Genomic DNA, 20,778 nt, shown 5'->3' on the forward strand with positions numbered 1-20,778 from the left:
AAAAAAAAAAAAAAAAATATATATATATATATATATATATATAATTCATATAAATAAAGGTGAAGAAAGCAAATTGCTTTTTTTATGTCCAAATATATGTCATTCAATGAAGAGAAATAGTATAGGACAGGTGAACTCTCTCGTAAGTGAAAGGGTGGAGACTGAAAGGCAAACATAGATGGGTCCCTAGCCTTGTCAGCGATTAAAGCAGTGGTGTGAGCACACTTCATCCCGTAACCTACAGCCCTCTCACTACCACAAGGTCTTGTCCATTTGCAGTTTGACATTGACCGGATACATATCATTGTGTGATCTGTAATTTTTTCTTCCGTGATTGAAAGCTCAATAGCAGGTTACATGTAGTTGTATAAATGGAATCTCCTAGTTTTAAGTGTTGAAAATGCTTTATTAAGTTACTTCTTATAAAATAATGATTGTCATTATCTTGCACATTAACCTCTTTAAATACCTGCTTCTTTCTGAGTTAAGAATATTATATTTAAATGTAGGAGAGATAGGAAAGGATGAAGGATTACTAGAAAAATCAAGAATGAATTTTTAGAGAGGGTATAATGAATACACCCATATGTATGTACATACATGTATATATGTAATGAATTAAATAAATGTTTATACATATCAATATCGACCTATATATACATGTATGCATTTATAAAATTGCATAAATATCTATCAACATTTATTTAATTATATTGCCCTTTTATTAGTCCAGGAATCAAATTAGGCCAAAACTCTAAACTCTAAGATTGTAAGTAGTTCTGTTCTGTGCATATATATAACCTATTATTGAGATTTCTTATTAAATGTGAATTAAGCTTTGTAAATTCTCAGTTACTTAATTTGCTAAAACATTCATCTTAATGTCTCTCAGTCACAAAAATAAATGCATGTTTAATATTTGCATAAGTGCTACAGTAGCTAGAGGGAAATTTGGTTTTGAGAGTCTAACGTTGAAAAATGTACTTTTTATTTCATTAGCATAAGTGGAATATTGACAACATTTCACAAATCATAAAAAGAAAATATAGTTCCTTTTCTTGTCATTATAAGAAAGATAGTAACAGCCAACTCGATGGAGAGGTGATACCCAGACACACATTGATTGATGCTCTATGTTAAATATCCCCAACAAAACATGGCCTTAGTTTGGGTCAAACCACTGAGACAGTGAATATATTCTATTATATCAGAATGAACTTGGACTTTTTACTAGGTAATTATTTACACAACCCTCTTAATTAAATTTTAAGTGTTCACTTATTCATTTGTTCAAATTGAGGGAATCACTAAGAAACATTTAATGTATGTTTACATGAATGTCATTTTATATCGTTATTTATGACGTGAAATATATCTTTATATTTATAAAATATATATAGGTGTGAACACATATGGAAATATACATATAATTGGTTGGAATATTTGTTTTCTAACATTATGACATCTAATTGGAAAGTTTAATAGAACTCATTTATTTGAAAATGTCCTCAGAATAAAACAGGCTAGTTGCCAATCATTAAAATACATTGTCAGAGACATGACAAACCACAAATTTAATCCTGATTGTTAAAAAGCAAAAAATAATGCTAATGACCACGTGTTGTCCGTAGATGTATTTTCTTTATGACTTCAGGGGCGCGTTTAAGTTACATAGAATAAGCTGTGCTTTAGAAAGAACGATTTATGTTTTATTTTCTACTTACAATAATGAAATAATATTTATGTAACATTCTTTCTTTTAAAGTGATATATTGTATTTATTTTTTTATTATTTTTTTAATTAATTTTTTTTTTTGGCTGTGTTGGGTCTTCATTTCCGTGCGAGGGCTTTCTCTAGTTGCGGCGAGCGGGGACCACTGTTCATCGCGGTGTGCGGGCCTCTCACTGCCGCGGCCTCTCGTTGTGGAGCGCAGGCTCCGGACGCGGAGGCTCAGTAGTTGTGGTTCGCGGGCCCAGTTGCTCCGCGGCATGTGGGATCCTCCCAGACCAGGGCTCGAACCCCTGTCCCCTGCATTGGCAGGCAGACTCTCAATCACTGTGCCACCAGGGAAGCCCCTAACATTCTTTTTAAATAAGAATTAAAGAACGCAATTTAAAATAGTTAAGGGGAATTACATTTATTAGATAAAAAGTGTAGTTCTTTGGCACTGATACTTTCTTGTACCAGAAAATGATACTGTCTTATCAGTTCATCCTGATTCTTTTCATATAGATATACTCAGTAGAATGTAATTTCCAAAAGAAAAAAATTAGTTTGAAGCATTTCCACTCATGACAAGTAACAGCTCTGATGTATTGAGTGTTACTCTCACAGTAGCCTGAGAATGTAATGACGATAACTGGCCCTGTTGGAGGAAAAAATGGTACAGGTAGATTGAATAATTTAACTAAAAAATCAACTGAAATTCCTCAAAATGATATCTTACGTACAATTTTTATTTACAGTTAAGTAACCGTCATTCAGACAATCAATAAATCAGTGTAAACACAGTAAACAAGTTTGTTCAGTTAGTGGAAAGAGGGAGGAAAGATGGAAAAATGAGCAGGTCAACCTCATAGTGTTTAGTCCAAAGCTTAAATGTTGTCCTGAAATCTTTGTAAAGGAGAAATACATATCCAGAATGCTATTTTGCTATTAGACCGATGGGAACTAAATTAAAAGTACTGTAAAATGCTGAGTTTCTTTGCAGCTCTGCAGCATATTGATTTTTCTAACAGCCCAATTCTCTAATTCTCTGGATCCTGGCATCTCCGTAAGGTGGTAATTAACATTCTTAACCTCAGATTGAAGAATTTCTTCTCTGCCCAGACGTCATTATTTGAATTTCAAGTCTCTTTAGAAGAGGAAAGATTGAGACTACCTGTGTAATGAATAAGATACCTTTAGTTTTTAGAAACATAATTTAAAAGTAGTGATTTTAAAAATAAAAGAATTCCTACTGGTGTGCCAAAGTTATTGGCCTATCTATGTGCTATGCTGATAAAATAAGCTGAAAAATAAAGCCAAGTCACTTAAAACTAACAAAATAGCTGTGTGAGCGCATAATAATTTTATGTGGGAAGCACGTCTCCCTGTACTCAGGCCAATACACCCACCGAAAAAAGACTGAGAAAATCACCAGAATGTGAGATTAGAAAAAGAACTTCCCAAATACATTTATATTACTTGTATGAAATAGATGTATATATAGAAAATATTATGTAAACAGAACATTTTAAATATTACATATATGTGTATATATTGAATTAATAAAGGATACATTTTCTAAAATTAACTTCTATTTAGTTCAGGGCCAGACTTATGTGAGAAAATAGGTTTCCTTATATGATGTAAATTAGAGATATTTGAAAAGCCCTTTGTTTCCACAAGTCCATACATATTCATTGAATGATGCAGGAAAATTCATAGGTGCTGTATTTAAGAATTTGAAGGCTTTTAAATGCAGAAAACTGATGTCAAATAAACATGTTACCATTAGTGATTGGCTATCATTTAGTATAACTAATCATATTTGGGAAAACAACTTTTTCTTCCGCTTTGGAGTGTAAAGTGAGGTATACTAGGGCACTGGAGAAGTGCTAAAAATCTGATGGTGCCAAATATGCCCAAATAACAACCATGTGTACATCACAATTTTAGCACAGCTTAGCCCTGATTAAATTGAATGAACTGATAATTCATTTGTTACATCAGTTGATGTGATTAAGGATTCAAATCCTTTCAAATGTAGATTTTAGAGTAAAAGTCTTTCTGATAGGTATATTTCAACGACAATATTGCAGTTAATTTTCATTAAATTTACTAATTTTTAAACTCTATCCCAGATATAATTGCATGTTTTGTCTAAATCACACATGTATTTTAGCTGTGTTTTGTGATGGTTTATGTTATAGTTCCTTATGCATCTGTGATTTTTCAGAGGAAAAATGCTTATCATTTGAAATTTATAGATTAACTGCTGACCATGAGCCAAAGGAAAGAAAATCGAGTCATAACTAATTGTAGGATGACTCACGTCATGATTATTAAGAAAATTACAATGCATTGCCAATTATAAAAACCCATTAACTGTGTGTCATATAAAATCAAACTGTGTTGGTTTGGAGAAATATTTTGGTGCCAAAAAAATTTTTTATTAGAATTACCTTAGTCACAAATTTGCCTTGTTTCCTAGGCAGCTATGAATATTTCCTATAAATAGAATAGTATTTATCAAAATGAGGTTTATAGAGCCATTATGGGAGAGCTCTATGAAAAAAGAAATAGAAAAACCTGTGGAATGGGCGGGGAATCACTGCCAGGATAAAGGACCCTGAGGTCCTGTGTGGTCAGAAAACACCGGTTATCTGTCCTCCCTAGTTTGAAGATTCTCAGAAGGCTTGCAGCACTAAAACCTGTATCACTTTGTTTAATGCAGTGCTCCCCAAACTTACTTGACATTGGTAATTCTTTTCAAATTAACATGCATTCATTATATATTTTGGGAAAAGCTGTAATAGCGTTAACTCCACAATAGATAACCTAAATTAGCTCCTAATACCAATTACTTATTTCCTTCAACAAGACCTTCATTTCCTATTTCAACCTCATCTTTACAAGAGGCACTCATTTACTGACTGTGCTAGATCTTCAGCGAAATGAGTAATGCTTGATTCTGACCATCACTTATACCTTCGAAGCAGTGTGTGATTTTTATAGCATCTCCTAGAGTCTGCTCTCAAATATCATTTAAATCCTTCTATATTGGCTGACGCTTTCAACACTCCTATTTAAAAATTTTTTTCTTTTCCCTTTGGTGTTGCTTTATTGACTTCTCTGTACCCATATTACAAATATTTCCCCTGCCAATCCTCTCAGAAACCCCTCAAGGCAGGGTATTCATTATTTTACTTTGCCAAAGATAAGAAAACTAGCTTAAAGTAATTTAATTTGACCATGGTCACTGAGAGACAGATTCAGGATATGAACTTGAGCATGTGTTGCTTGCAAGCCCCAGTCACACCGCAGGCTGGGATCAAGGAGCCCTGGAGCACAGACTGTAGTTCACATCTTAATTCAAGTTCTCACGCTTAACTTCTAGGCTGTGAACTCTTCAAGGGCAGGGATGCTATTCAGTGTGATGGTGCTGTTATCTGTAATAGTGGTTTGCGTTTTTAGGAGATGCTTGATAAATGTTGAATTAAATTGACCACTTTGACGCTTATGTATTTAGTGGAAAGTTACTGAATTGTTTTAATGGGAAAGTGTGCTCAGATTCAACACATCTAACTTACAAATATATGTAGGCTGAGAATTAACTCTGTCACACCAATTTATGTTTCTTACACTTGACTGTCATTTACAGAATTGATATTTGTGAATAAGTGTGTTGTAGGCTGAGGTGGTAGACTGATAAATCCGGAAGCATCTCAGAAAACAGAGTCTGGTATCTGTAGAATAGTGTTTTTTGTTTTTGTTTTTTTTAATTTGGTCTAGATACTTAAATGCCAAAAGTTTAGAATTATAAAAGAATTCTTAGGATCTTATATCAGAGACAAGAGACTCAAAATTTCAGGGTATTTGGCTACAGGCATAGAAGGGATTTGACGATACATAGGAGTATTTCTTCTCTGGGAAGGTCTGTTTAATAAACTGTCTTTTTGTATAGTATGCCTGATGAGGTTACTAAATATTTTTAAAGGATTATGTTATCAGTGAGAAACTAATGTTCTCATGGAGACAGAATGAAATCCACACAGTAGTTTACTAACAATACAGAAATATGTAATCATTCTTTTATTTGCCCTGAGGACTTAAAAATAAGATTATTTGAATTGTGGATTGACTTTTGAAAAGGCTACTCTAAGGGGAAAGAAAGAGTGCGACCAATTTCTGACTAGTGTTTTGCTGGTGAGGGGGTGAATGGGAACAAACTTTCCCCCATAATATAATGAATGTAGAAAATGTTTCCATTTGGAGATGTATGTGTATCAGTTTCTTAGGGTTGCTTGCTGGATACAAAGTACCACAAATTGGGTGGCTTAAAACAAATGAAATGTATTGCCTACTAGTTCTGGAGCCCAAACTCGGGCATCAACTTGTCAGCAGGCCCATGTTCCCTCTGAAACCTGCAGGGAGGATCCTTCCTTGCCTCCTGCTAGCTGTGACAGCTGCCAGCGATTCCCGGTGCTCTTAGCGTGTGCTTCTGCCACACTCCAGGCTCGGCCTCCATCCACACAGCATTCTGCCTTCCCGAGTCTCTGTCTCCACCTGGACTTCTCCTTGTCTTTTAAGGACATCAGTCTTACTGGATTATGGCCCACCCCAACGAGCCCATCTTGACTATATCTACAAAGACCCTATTTCCAAGTCAGCTCACACTCACAGGCATCAGTGGTTAGGACTCAACATATCATTTTGGAGGACACAGTTCAATCCATGGCAGTATATATCTAGTCAAAACAAGAAAGTGAATATATACATGATTTCAGAATGAACAGGGCTTCCCTGGTGGCGCAGTGGTTGAGAGTCCGCCTGCCGATGCAGGGGACACGGGTTCCTGCCCCGGTCCGGGAAGATCCCACATGCCGCGGAGCGGCTGGGCCCGTGAGCCATGGCCGCTGAGCCTGCGCGTCCGGAGCCTGTGCTCCGCAACGGGAGAGGCCACAACAGTGAGAGGCCCGCGTACCGCAAAAAAAAAAAAAAAAAACCAGAATGAACAGTGGTGTCTACACATCATGTGAATCACTGTGAGGGGGTTGAAGGGTCAGGCTGGGAAAGCTTGGTGTGCCCGATACTTGTAGATCAATACATTTTTAGTGTAAAAGAGATACTTTTGACTTTTTTCTTTGGTGGTGGTGGGATGAATTGGAAGATTGGGATTGACATATGTACACTAATATGTATAAAATAGATAACTAAAAGAACCTGCTGTATTAAAAAATAAAATAAAATTTAAAAAAATGATTATGAAAACACACATAAAGAGTACTTCTAAAGAAAATGAAATTTTACCAACTTGGAAGTCTTGAAACACAGTAGTGCCACCACTATACATTTGTACATCTTCTGAAGCATTTAATACCATTTGGTAAGAGGCAGCAGCGTAGAAGAAAACTCTTAGCCAGTTGAGTACAGGCAGTAGTCCTTGAAAGTGGAGTTTAAGTTGTACAAGTTTCTGTTCTTCATGCTCTGATTCCAGGAACATGCATTCTTCATAAAGTACACATTCCCAAATTCGACACGAGAACGAGTGTATCGTTTCCTTAGAGGAAGTTTACAATTTTATTGTGAGAGACTGTAACCTTTGCTACTTAGAATGACACGTGGCAAATGTGGTATATCTGAACAATAGAATTAGAACACAACGTATGCAAAGCCAGTGTAATGAAAACTGTGGCTAGATCATATCCATACCATGCAGTATAGTGCACAATGCAATTGAGATAACTATGTCTTATAAATTAGTAAATTCATTTCTAAAATTGCTACCACACATCTTTCCAAAGATTCCTGATAGGAAAATAGAGTTTCAGAGTACTTCTAGTAATATTATGGGTTTCTAGTAAAAGATGAGTTTGTGGTAGCAAACAGAAACCAAGTTGGACCCACATACAACAAAGATTATTTACTGGAAGAGTATTGGTGGGCTCGTGAAGTAGAATCCAAAGGTATAACCCAAGTTCTGGAAGAAATAAAGAAGCAGCATATTAATTTCTGGAGCTCTGAATATCCCAGTCAGAGATTGCCACTGCTGCCTCTACAATCACCATTTGCCTTAGAATAAATATTCTTCTACCCTATCTTTTGTCCATGGTCACTGCTTGACATTCAGAGCTCCAGGTGAGAGCACTAACTTGCCAAGTTGAGGTCACATACACATGCAATATCAAAAGAAAAATCTGGCCCCCAAGTCTTCTGTAGTGGAGAGGAATTCTAGGAACCACTTCTTCGTCAGGATTGCACAAAGGACAGTTATTACCCTGGGAACAATTTGGGTTCATTTGGGTTATATTAGGATAGGAAATGGATGCTGGGTATCCATTATGTACCAAGAGCAGTGATGCCACAATGGTTAATAATATTGGTAGTGAAATGATGTTACAGGAGGATAACCCTGTTAAAAATGTGAACCAAGTGTCTGTACAAGTCATGTAAAGCAGAGCTGCCCTTATTTGCAGCATCATGGGAAGCACAGTCTAACGAGCAGTTTTGTTTCACTAAATCCTCCCTGGAGGTAAAGGGGATAAATTGTTGCCAACACTCCTCATGTACAGTCCTTTTTCTTTTTTTAGATGTATGTACTTTGTTCCATCTCTATGTATTCTCCAAATCCCATCCTCACACCCCATGATTTTTTCTACCCTCATTCATTACCTTTGCCTTTTTGTTGCTTTATCTTCTTTTCTCAGAGAAATGAGGAAAGACATGTAATCTACCATATGACCTTGTATTGCAACTTCATGTTTTTCTTCTGAAATATACTTCACTAAATGTTACATAAGATGTGAATTTTATGCCTATTTTATTCCACAATCCTTTGTTTCAAGAAACAAAAAAAATCCATAAAATGAACTCAAGTAGAGAAGACTTAACTTTAAGGAGGCATTTGGCAACAGACGACATTGTGTGCTGTCATAGGAGCTGAGCTACTGCAAGGTCTGTTGGAAACTGAATGAGATACTGCCAGGAAGTAATCCTCTCCTCCACCCTTCAGGACCTGACCCACCTGGTTTCTCATTTTCTCTACTTCTGTCTGTCTCCTCTTTCCTTCTATATCTGCTGCTTGGTCAGTCCCGAATCAAAGAGCCCTTGAAGGTCCAGTGCATACTATAGATTAGCTACAACTCTGTTTCTCTTCGAAAGAACACGAACTAATATAAGGCACAGAAGTATAGCAGTTATTACTTCTACTCAAATCTCCAATCTGTCACCACTGGCTTCTTGGCTTGTGCCTCCAAAAATATTAAGTATTTCTCAACACCAAAGGAATAAAAATAGAAATGTTTTTCATAACTTCTGTTTCTCCCCAAAGATATCCCTGTCTGTTCCTGACAACTTTTCAGATTACATTCACTCTCTCTACTTCCTTAGACCTGCTCACTCTTTCATTCTGGAAACTTCCCTTCTAATATACCTTCTCTTCTTCTGTATTCTTCTTAATATTCAAGTAGTTCTGGATGCCACTAATGGCCAGATGTTTCTTAAAACTCTTCTACTTTGAGCCTTTGGGTGCAGCAGAGTCAGGTAGACTTGGGTTCAAATTTTAATTTTACCACTTCCTGACTGTCCTTAGCAACTCAGTGTCAGACTGCAAAATTGGATTAATAATGCTTTTCTCTTAGAGTAATTTGTAAATTAAATAAGAAAGCAATTTTGAAGATCTTTCCACATACATTAGATGATTTGTAATCTTAGTTTCCTTTCTCAAGTTATGTGCCCCATAGAACAATGACTGAGAATACCAAATGGTATAAGGTGTACAGGAGTACATAGTTCTATAAAGGAGACTAGAGGAAGATGCGGGGATATTCTTGTAAAGAAAGTTACTTTTCTAAAGGGAAAATATTGTGAACCCAAGAGAAATCTTTTTTATTTTTATTTATTTATATTTTATTTTGTATTTTATTTATACACCAGTGTATAAACGATTTTACTCAGGGTAAACTAATACTAAGGTTATTGGTGTCCATGTTTTTACAAAACAAGATTGCTCTTTAGTCACCAGTATTTTCTTCTCTTTTATTTTAAATCATAATTTACTCGACCCTTGAACTGCTGTCCTATCCTCCCATAGTCACTACCATCATATTTTTCAAGGTACTTCTTAAAAACTATATTTTCGCAGATACCTTTTTCTCTCCCTCTAATGAGAATTAAGCTCATTTTCCTTTGCCTCCCCATAGCATTCTTCTCTTGTGCTATCTTTGCTTACTAATACTATTTGTAACTTTCCTTGTGTGTGTTTTTTTTTTTTTTTTTGAAATCATCTTATTCATAGAATTCTCTATCTGAGGATTGGAAGGGGCCGTTGAGTTTGGTGTCAAGGATAAAATGAGTCCAAAGTCCGTCTCTCTCAGTTACTCTATAGACTTAGCAAAGTGTAATAAAATACCTCTCATTAGATTCTGCAACTATAAAATGGAACTAATGTCGACCTTATAGAATCTTATGAAGAATGAAGATAATACCTGTGAAGTAACTAATACAGTACCTGGGATATGATAGCTACCGTGCCCTCAGTGACTATTACCTGGAAGAATCTTGATTTTAGTCATTGTATCAACATTTCTTTTTTCTGTGAAGAGCTGGTATAGTGAGTGCCTTTCAGTTAATATGTATTTGAAGAAAGGAAGAGTTAGAAAGATGATTTGTGAGCAGGGCTACAGGAATCACATGCATAGATCGGAACAAACAAATAAATAACAAAACTAATGCCGAAGAATGTATAGGGCATAGCTTGAAACACTGTAACCAACCATGGAAAACAGGTCAATCATTACAACTGCTATGGTTCTTCTGTTGTAATAAAGAAAGGAGGTATTCAGTTGAGCAAACATTTGGTCAGCAGAGAGTTTCATATGCAAAGTTAGGAAGAGAAAAACATACTTATTCATGTGGTAAAAGATCCTAGTTAATATATAAACTTCAGTTGCTATTAGCTGGAGAGGACAACTGATCCTACTTTCTTCTTTAAAGCCATTATTATAAAAAAGGAAATTACCTAATTTCAGGCAAAACTAAAAGGAGAACTTTGTGCATACTAAGTGATAGGCTGATCCATTGATCGAAAGTCCAGTAGTATTTTTCTTTTGTATTAGTTGGGGAAGAATCGTTATTAGTTCATAGAAATTCCGAAGAAAAGGCGTTTGCAATAAAAAGCTCTGAAAATATGCTTTAAAGGAGTTCCAGTGAAGATAAGGAACAGACACTGTCAAAGATGCTCATGAAAACATTTTAGGTCTATTGAATCATGTTAACATTTTATCTTTAAATAAGTTAAATAGTCATGAATATGAAATCAGGAGGTCTAAAAGAGAAATGTCTAAGACGACCACCTCTTTTCTTTTAAGATGAGTACCCGTCATCTCTTTTGGAGGACAAGATCATATAAATGTCTGAGTCCTGTATAACAAGGGGCCACATCTGAAAATACAAATAGAAATGACTATAATAGAAAGGTAATCTACACTTTTCTAATTATTAACAGTCATTAATAAAAAAAAGCAATAAAGAAAGGATTACTAGTGACAGAGGAGTACTTCCTTCATCAGCCTACGTTATAAATTGTCAGATGGGCAGGAATCCTTCTGATTGGAGAGGGCGTTAAAGGAGACCTTATGGTTCATAGAGATGACTTTTGCATTTTATTGTGTTTCCATGTTTTTATTTCTGTGGTGAGAATAGCGGGTGGTAAAACTGGATGCAAAGACAAAGACGAAAAACAGAACTGAAACGAAGGCACTTTTATTTTCTTTTTCTCTAGAGTTATTTTGCAAGTCATAAAATGAGGGAACTGTTGAGATAGCAAGAGCCTGCAGCTATGAAGAGAAATATTAGAATTTTAAAAGACAAGAATTACTCAGTCTGAGAGGTTCTGCCACCAATACTCCTACATCTGAAAAGAAATCCATTCTTTCTTTGTGCCATGTGTAAAGGACTGTGCTAAAATATTATAATGGCTAATAAGTGAAAAGTGAAAAGGAAGTAATTTGTAGCATATATGCAGATATGTATCTGTGTGTGTGTATCGGACAAGACATTCATATAGAGATATGGACATAAAATGGCCTTTTCTGTGATTTAGTAGCAGTTAGTTATGCCCAGTAGTGATCACGGCAGAAAGCCACACTTGCTGAACTTTTGACTTCAGACGTAGAAGAGTTGCAAATACTCGGCTTTACCGAAGCAGTGCACACAGTCCTGGTATTTTCTTTTCCACTCACAGCAGCCCTGTAGAGCACATTTGTGTGTGATCTTCATTGCACAATGCCATTCTGAAGCATTAAGCCATATGCCAATGCTATCGTAATGATTTAGTTCTGTCTCCCAATTTATAAGCAGAATGATGCTCGGGCATGAAGGGAAGGCATGCCACCTCCCAGATTTCCTCCCTCGTCACCCCCTTCAGATGTCTCCCCAGCCCTCCTGCCACTCCCCTCTCTTCTCACTGCAATAGTAATTCCCTCAGGAAGGCCTACCAGGCTTTTAGGTTCTGTTGATGATTATAGGAATAATTTACTTTCAAATGGATATTAATCTGATAGAAGTAGTCAGATTTTCCCTGAGCGCAGGCAGAAACCAACTTCTTCATGGCAAGTGTACTGATTCCGTCCACTATTACTGTGATGGGGAAGACAAATTATCCAATCAGTAAACACACTGCTCTAGGCGATACAAAATAACATCCTGATTAATCTAACTACACAGGAGAGATACTTCTGTTTAGAACAAGTCCCCTAAAAACAAACAATATTGGATTAAGAATAAAGATGAGTCATATTTGTTTGGTAATACTTATGGATATTTGAATCCTGGATAAGGAGCCTCCTTAAGGTGAAAAACATTTATATAAATGTTCTTAACATATTATATAGTTAAAGTTACATTCAAAAGTAAAAGTGTAAGTACATTTATAAGGTCATTTGTGAGATAAAACACTGAAGATTTCATTCTGTCTTCTTCACACCAATAAGAAACACATTCTGCTTCTTTCCCCACTGTGCTATATATTTAAAAATGAAATGTTACAGATATGCAAGTAAATGCTGAGATGAATACGTGGTCACTACGGACATGTATCGGTTTTTTTTTGTCGTGAAAATCAAATGATTCAGTTATTTCTCCGGAAAGACAGCAAAAAGCAGTACACATTTTCGTGAGGGGGATAAACATTTAAACCAAATTATTATAGCAATATTTTACCTTTAATAATTGATGTAGGAAATTATTGTCCCTGTGGGAAATAAGGATAGTGAAAGAAGCTAAAAATAAAGTACCCTTGGACCTGTGCGATCTCAGATACACTCATTCCTGCTCATGATCTAACTGTAGCCTTTCAAGGTCATATTCTGTAACCTTGACCTCTTCAGTTCGTCTACCTCTCCTATGCCCTGTCCTTGACTGGAGTTGACAATCTTGATGAAGGTGAATTCATATTTCCTTTGTTCCGACTTCACTTCCTGTTTCCTGCTATCTCCGCACCTTGCACCTTGGTCTCAGTGCGTTGCCGGTCATATCCTGTACACCTGACCCCAATTCCTGACCTACTTTCTTGCTTGATTGTTAAGCTTAAAGATGCTTGACACAGAGACTCGGCAGAACTGGCCTTAACCTACATTCCCTGAGAGGGACCAAAGTTATTTATAAAATAACCTTCATTTTTACAAAGATGAAAAAGGGTGTGGCCTGTCTAATAAGCACATAAAAAAAAATGGACTCAAAGGCTATGCCAGTGGAGCCTGAGAAAGGGGAGCAGTGAACCCTTCCCTCCAGGAAGTGGGCATTCTTAGAGGACATCGGTGGAGCTGCCAGGGAGCAAGGGCACACGTGTGCAGCCAGGGGACTTCAGTCAACACAGGCCAGTAGGATTGCAGATGTCAAGGCCAGGTCACTTCATATCCAGAGGTCAGTGGACATTTTTTTTTCTCTTTTTCTTTTTTTTTGCTGGGGTGAGGCTTTAGTAATAATTGAATCTTAGTCGAAAATGTCTGTCAAATTACCCGCCTTCTGTAATTTAATTTTAGAAAAATGCAGTTCCAATCTTCCCTCAAATATTGGCTCTTCTACGTTCTACTAATGTGACATTGATCAGTTATTAAACGTGCCAAGTCCCAATTTCCTCAAATGTTCAAAGACAGAAAAAAATTGGTATCTGTGTCACAAAGTTGATGATGAAATCCATTGATTTAGCTCATGGGAAATCACCTAACACATTACTTGATATAAAGCATGATTAATATTAAACAGCGAAATGAGTAAGGCATTCTAATTAATATACTACCAAATCCCAAATAATATATTCATTTCCATTTTCTAAAAAAAAGAAGATTTTCATTTGTTTTGTCCAGGAGTATTTGGTTGCAAGGAACAGAAATATACTCAAACGAGACAGATAGAAAGGGGGTCTGATGAAATGGGCTTTTATCTCTGTTTCCCCACCTATGTCCCTCACGCGTCATGAAAATTTCTGATTATACTGTGGCTCTGATAACTGAAGGGACATTTTCATTGATGTAGCCAAAGGCACAGAAGTTTATTGGCTTTAGATAGAACCTTTGGGAGATGCTAACAGGAAACATAAAAGGTCTCATTACCTATGATAGATGTGACAGTGGTGACCCCCAGTGAACTACACACCCACTCCATCATGCCCTGTGGAGTTCCTGACGTATTGACTCTGGATTTGACCATGTTACTTGCTTTGGCCGGTAGGCATTATCAAGAATGATCCAAGCAGAGGCTTGATAAGAATTGCACGTTGGGGCTTGCTGTCTTGAAATATTCCCTTATGGGGCTGGTTTCATGCTGTAGGAAATCTAAGCACTTCTGCTGGCAGGAAAAACTAATGGGAGAGGTCCTGGAGGCTAAAACTTCACAGGAGGAAAGTGGTCACATGGAAAAGAGCGGAGCCCGACTTCCAGTTGAATGCAGCTGCATGCGTGACCTAACCAGCATCGTGATGTGCAACGGAAAGACCCATAACATTAGGAGAAGTAATAAATGGCTGCTGTTTTAAGCCACTAAGGTTTAGAGGGGTTTGTTTCACACGAATAGATCAACTGAAACCGGGACCTTATCTCTTAGATAATATGGTGGGATATTATGGTCCGCACCTCGCTGACCCTTTCTCCATCTTCAAGATGCACAGTTTCATTTGTCGTCGCCGAGACAACTTCCATAGGAGGCTAAGCTTACAAAAAATTGGAACTCAGAAGGAGAAGGACTAAATTAAACTAGATGACACAGGTGAGAAAAAGAAGATTGCCTGACACCACAAAACCCATCTGGCTGTATAATAGACAGTGAAGGGAATTCAATGGCTCACGTAACCAAAAATATATAAAGTAGGAGAGTTAAACGAAGCCTCCTCCTTTGTTTCCTTTCAGTATCTTTGGTTCTGCACTTCTCCAAGGGTGGCTTCGACTTCAGGTGTCTTTCCCCATAGACAAATATGGCTAGCCGCCTAGCTCTTCCTTGACACGCAGAAAGAGGGAGAGACAGCCACTTCCATAATGTCAAGCACAAGTCCTTATCTTCTCTTGAATTACTCTTTCCCTAAATCATGGAAGTGAAGGGAACGCCATGCACTCCGTGACTTTGAACTCTTCCAGATGCATTACCAGATAATCACTGAGGCAAGAAGAAGGTCATTATCCTAATTGGATGAAAGTCAGTAACTGTTAACCTGTAACAGGGATTATCAGATACTCACCCAGAAAAAAGATGTCATCAGAGCCCTCTACTCTCCCTTTTCTGCTCAACCAAATCAACATAGTAAAATCTGCTCTTTGTGACTGTATCTTCCTTGCATGAATTGATAGGGTAAGATGCTTTTAGGTGCAAGTAACAGAAATGTCGAATTCAAACTGGCTTAGACAGTAGAGAGGGTTTATTTGTGAAACTGAAACGTTCAGAGCTGGAGCAGCCTTTAGGCGCTGTTCAACTAGGGCTCAGCTTCCATTTATCTTTGATTTTCTCAGCTTGATGCTTCTCTAAGGTTACTACCTATATGGTTTCCCCATGGAGAAAACGGTGACAGTACATTGGACATGTGCATAGTCCTAGCTTCAGATTCCCTGGGTTCGCAATCCAGCTCAACCATTGATTGTACCTGTGACCTTGTACATTTATTTAACCTCCTTGTTCTTCAGTTCTCACATACGGATTATCGGAGCAAGCACAGACTCTATCTCAAAGAAGTGTTCTGAGATTTAAATAAGCTAATTCACATGATGGAATACATGGTATCTGGCATATAATCAGCACTTCATAAATTTTAGCTATTTTTATTACTATACTCTGTTGACATCTAGTGGGAGAAAGGACATTCTCATAGTCATCAAACACAGATCATAAACTTGGCTTACCTTGGGTCATCTCTAAATCAACAACCACAGTAAGGATGGCCAGTGAAAACCATCCCTTGCAAATCACATTCACAACATGGAGGGCTGAAATTCATCTTGGAAGACAACCTACTACATCCATGGAAGACATGTCCACTGCATACCCAAGTAACAATGAGATTTGGTACCCACTACAGTTGTAACCAGGGGGGAGGACTGTTTGGTATAGAAAATATACCAAAAATAGAAGAATGCCTGCACATTCAGTGGGTTTTTTGTGTGTGCTTCAACATAAGACTCTTTGTTTGGGGATTGTATAACTGTTCCCTCCATTATAGTGGAGCTAGTGCTTAATGGTTTAATGTGGGGAAAATGTTGTCTAAAGTTACTGAAATCTAACTGCATGTGAAAGAAAGCATCAATTAACTGAACAAAGAAGAGTTTACCAATGTGTTTCACTATTAATAGTCCTAAGGTATGAAAGTAGACTCAGCAAGAGTGATAATGACTTCAGAATACCCTCTCAAGGAATGCAGAACGTAGGACACTGTGATCTCAATGCTGTAGCTGATGGATGAGTGTAATTCTTGAGAATCAATGTTTCATTCGAAGCCAGGAAGATGCTAGACCGTGTGAGTCTATTATCAGGTCCAGTCACTCATAGGATCTCTGAGATTAGATGAAAGGAAGGGGAAACAAGAAGTATGCTGACTATTGTAATAGACAGTAGACAATCTCGGAACCTTTAAGGAAACAGAAAAGGTAAAATCGGTACAAAGGACTGGACTCTAAAGATAGGTGCTAAGCCTTTGCCACCCACTCTCAGAGCAGAGTTACTGAGAGTGGGAATCTCTGTCTTTGACGACACTGCATCAGTGTTTCTAAAGAAATGCAGTGGTGCTGCTACAGTAAACTTGCGTGTGTGTTCATTGCCTGGCAATACCGCTATCTGATGATACAGAGAAATAGTGCTGACTCCATATGTCGCTAACCAGTGTTGGATACCACACTGGTACTTTGTAAATGGTGCCTATGGTTTATACTACTACAGATGTTATCAATATTTTCTGATCCATGACCTTGGAAACCCATTTAGGAAACCAGGATACCTATATCTTCAATGACACACTCTGAAGAAGGTTTTTATAATATTTTGAAACTGGACTAATGTGAACCCAAGTACATGGACATAAAACTGCAGTTGGTGTTCGGGTCAAACAATCTTAGGCCTCCATCATTTATATTACATTGTCTCCACAGTGAGAAATGAATAAAATCAAAACTATCCAACTCACCTCCCATCCCTAGAAATAGAACACTGGACCCTGGAAGTTAATTATATTTGTAGCAGCAAACTTGCCAAACAATGAATTCTGTTTTCACCTCTTAGAAATTCATAGTAAAGTCAGCCTACCAAAGTCTCTGATAAGTTCAATGATACATTATTAAATCCAGCAGATCCCTATTTTAAATGATACTCGGAAACTTGCTGGTGTGGATCATGGATTAACACCACTGGGGCACTAGATAGAATTCCATGGACAAATGTGTGAAGTGGTGTTTGTTTTAAGGTTGTGTATGTTGAAGACAGTGTGATAAAGTTGGTGTAGCCACAGGAGGAAGTGAGATGAGACTTGGAAGGAAGAAGTTTATTATGCTCCCAGGACCCACGGAGGGGATCACCGCATGTCACAGAGGGCCACGGGAAAGACACCAGTGTCCATCAAGGGGCAGACGGGCTAGGAGCAGCAGAAGGTTTAAGCCAGAGCCTTTATTGGTGTCTTTACAGGAAAGGCAAGACAGGCCAGTGTAAACAGTGTAGGATTGGCTCCTTTGAATGACAGCAGAGGGCTCTGGGGTATATGGTTAGTCACTGGTTGCCTGGTACCTGGCCCTGGGCTGATTTAGAGCAGGGGAAATACTGGCTTGGTGTGTGAGAATGAGGCAAGGAGGTAGTTGGAGATATAAACCCAGGATTGGTTTGCATATGAAAGGCACACTCTAGGGCCAGGTGTTAACCATTTTAGCTAGCCAGAAGGGTTTTCAGGATGCCAAAACATAATATACAGAAAAAAAATTTTAAATGTATAATACAGTATTCTTCTTCGTTCTTATCAACATGTGAATGACAGCACTCTACACATTAAAAATAATAACATTGCTGCTAAAAAATAAAACATCGTGGAAGGTCATATATAAAAATTAGAATTTAAGGAATATTTTATAGAAAGTGAAAGATAATAGCAAATATTTAATTTTTTTAACTATTTTTTGAAGTATAGTTGATTTACAGTGTTGTTTTAATTCCAGGTGTATAGCAAAGTGATTCAGTTATATATCTCTATAGATAAACATATTTTTTTCAGATTCTTTTCCCTTATAGGTTATCACAAAATATTGAGTATAGTTCCCTGTGCTATAGAGTAGGTCCTTGTTGGTTGCCTATTTTATGTATAGTAGTGTGTTTATGTTAATCCCAAACTCCTAATTTATCCCTCCCCCCGTTAATTTTAATTAAAATTTAATTTAATTTTCAATTTTTCTGTATTTTCTTTCTTTCATTGATATTTTAAAATATATATATTTCTTTACATAAACAAATTCAAGAAATTCTTATATACAGAAGCCAGATGATATACAAAGGTAATAAAAATAAACTGGCATTCTCAAAGTGTAGCATTAATATGCACATTTGTCTCTTTCTGATGAATTCTGATGTTTGCGACTCTTTGGACTTAATATCCCATCTACAATGTTCCTCTAAATAGTATACAGAAACATACATTCTCCAGGCCTAGAACACCTCCCCACGTGCAGTTTCTTCATGCCTGACAGCCTTTGAAAACGTTTTTAGATTATGGGTCTTTTCTCCATGTGTTACAACGATGTGTTTCTCTTTCTTTGCTCAGGAGATGTGTAGTCACAGTTGCTGTGATTCTCCCACCCGCATCCTTATATAAAAAATTAAGACAGGGCTTCCCTGGTGGCGCGGTGGTTGAGAGTCCGCCTGCCGATGCAGGGGACACGGGTTCGTGCCCCGGTCCGGGAAGATCCCACATGCCGCGGAGCAGCTGGGCCTGTGAGCCATGGCCTCTGAGCCTGCGTGTCCGGAGCCTGTGCTCCGCAGTGGGAGAGGCCACAACAGTGAGAGGCCCGCGTACTGCAAAAAAAAAAAAAAAAAAATTAAGACAGAAATCATCATAAAGTAGTCGAGTATCCTTTTTTAATATAACAACTTCAGTAATGCAGCATTATTTTGTTCTAGTTTTGTGTGTGCGTGTGAATTAAGAGGAACTCTATGTAATAAGGAGGGAAACTTCACTGACAGCTTTTGGTCCCCGCGCTCCCCTCTCCTCTTCTTCCACACCTGGGCTGCTCCCCATTCCTTGGCACTGACAGAAATTTCAACCCATGTAGAGGCTAGTTGTCTGTGTGAACCTCTGTCCCAGCCTGACTTGCTCAGCATAACAAAACCCAGGCCGCCCACCTTGCTGCCCTCTTGCCCTTGCCCTAGCTGGTACCTTCCTGGCTCCTTCTGGAAAGTCCCGTGTGTCTGAATAATAAGGTTAAAGTTCCTTTAACCTTGGTTCCGTTCCTCATTGGTACATGCGTGATGTCCTCAGTCTCCACGTCTGGAGGAATTCTGGGTGGGGCTTCAACCTGCTGTGTCCACGGAAACCCGAGAACAGTAAAGAACACCTCAACTGAAAATATATGCATATGTGTATATTAGAAATAATATTCGCGTGTGCGTGTGTCTGTGTGTGTGTCTGTGTGTGCGCGTGTATGCATGTCTGTGTGCGCGTGTGCGTGTGTGTGTGCGCGTCTGTGTGCATGTGTGTCTGTGTGTGTGTGCATGTCTGTGTGCGTGTCTTTGTGCGTGTTTCTGTGCGCGTGTGTCTGTGTGCGTGCGTGTCTGAGTCTGCGTGTGTCTGCGTGTGTGCACGCGCGTGTGTGTGCGTGTGTGTGCGTGCGTGTTTGTGTCTGTACGTGTGTCTGTGTGTGTGTGTGTGTGTACACTTTAGATGGGGCTTAAACTGTCTATTTTGCCTCAGTGTCCACGCTCCCTTATGATAGGACCTGTGACATCTATTGTTTCTTTACACCATCTGTTTGGTCCCTGTAATAAGCTTCTGTTTTGGCAGCTGCAACTATAATTGCTAAGAACCACAAATATAATCTGATGAACTGAGAAATATATCTCACAGAGAATTAATTGTCTGACTACACTCAGATCAACAGTCTTACAACCTAATTCTATGAAAAAAAATTGTAGAAAAAGTAGCGTGATGTCTATTAATTCACAGTGTGAATTATACAAAGTGGGAAGTATCCAAAATGAATTTGGATAAGTAGTTACTTCCTGTTAGCTTTTAGCATATAGTAGATACATGCTATATGGAGTTTATTTATTAAAATAATTATGAAATATGTTTCTTAACAATGAAGTGATTTTTTTCTTATGTCTTTACTGGAGTATAATTGCTTTACAATGTTGTGTTAGTTTCTGCTGTATAACAAAGTGAATCAGCTATATGTATACCTATATCCCCATATCCCCTCCCTCTTGCGTCTCCCTCCCACCCTCCCTATCCCACCCCTCTAGGTGGTCACAAAGCACCGAGCTGATCTCCCCGTGCTATGCGGCTGCTTCCCACTAGCAATCTACTTTACGTTTGGTAGTGTATATATGTCCATGCCACTCTCTCA

Source organism: Monodon monoceros, unplaced genomic scaffold, assembly GCF_005190385.1.
Source record: "Monodon monoceros isolate NGI ecotype Baffin Bay Population unplaced genomic scaffold, NGI_Narwhal_1 Super_Scaffold_17, whole genome shotgun sequence".
NCBI lineage: Eukaryota > Metazoa > Chordata > Mammalia > Artiodactyla > Monodontidae > Monodon > Monodon monoceros.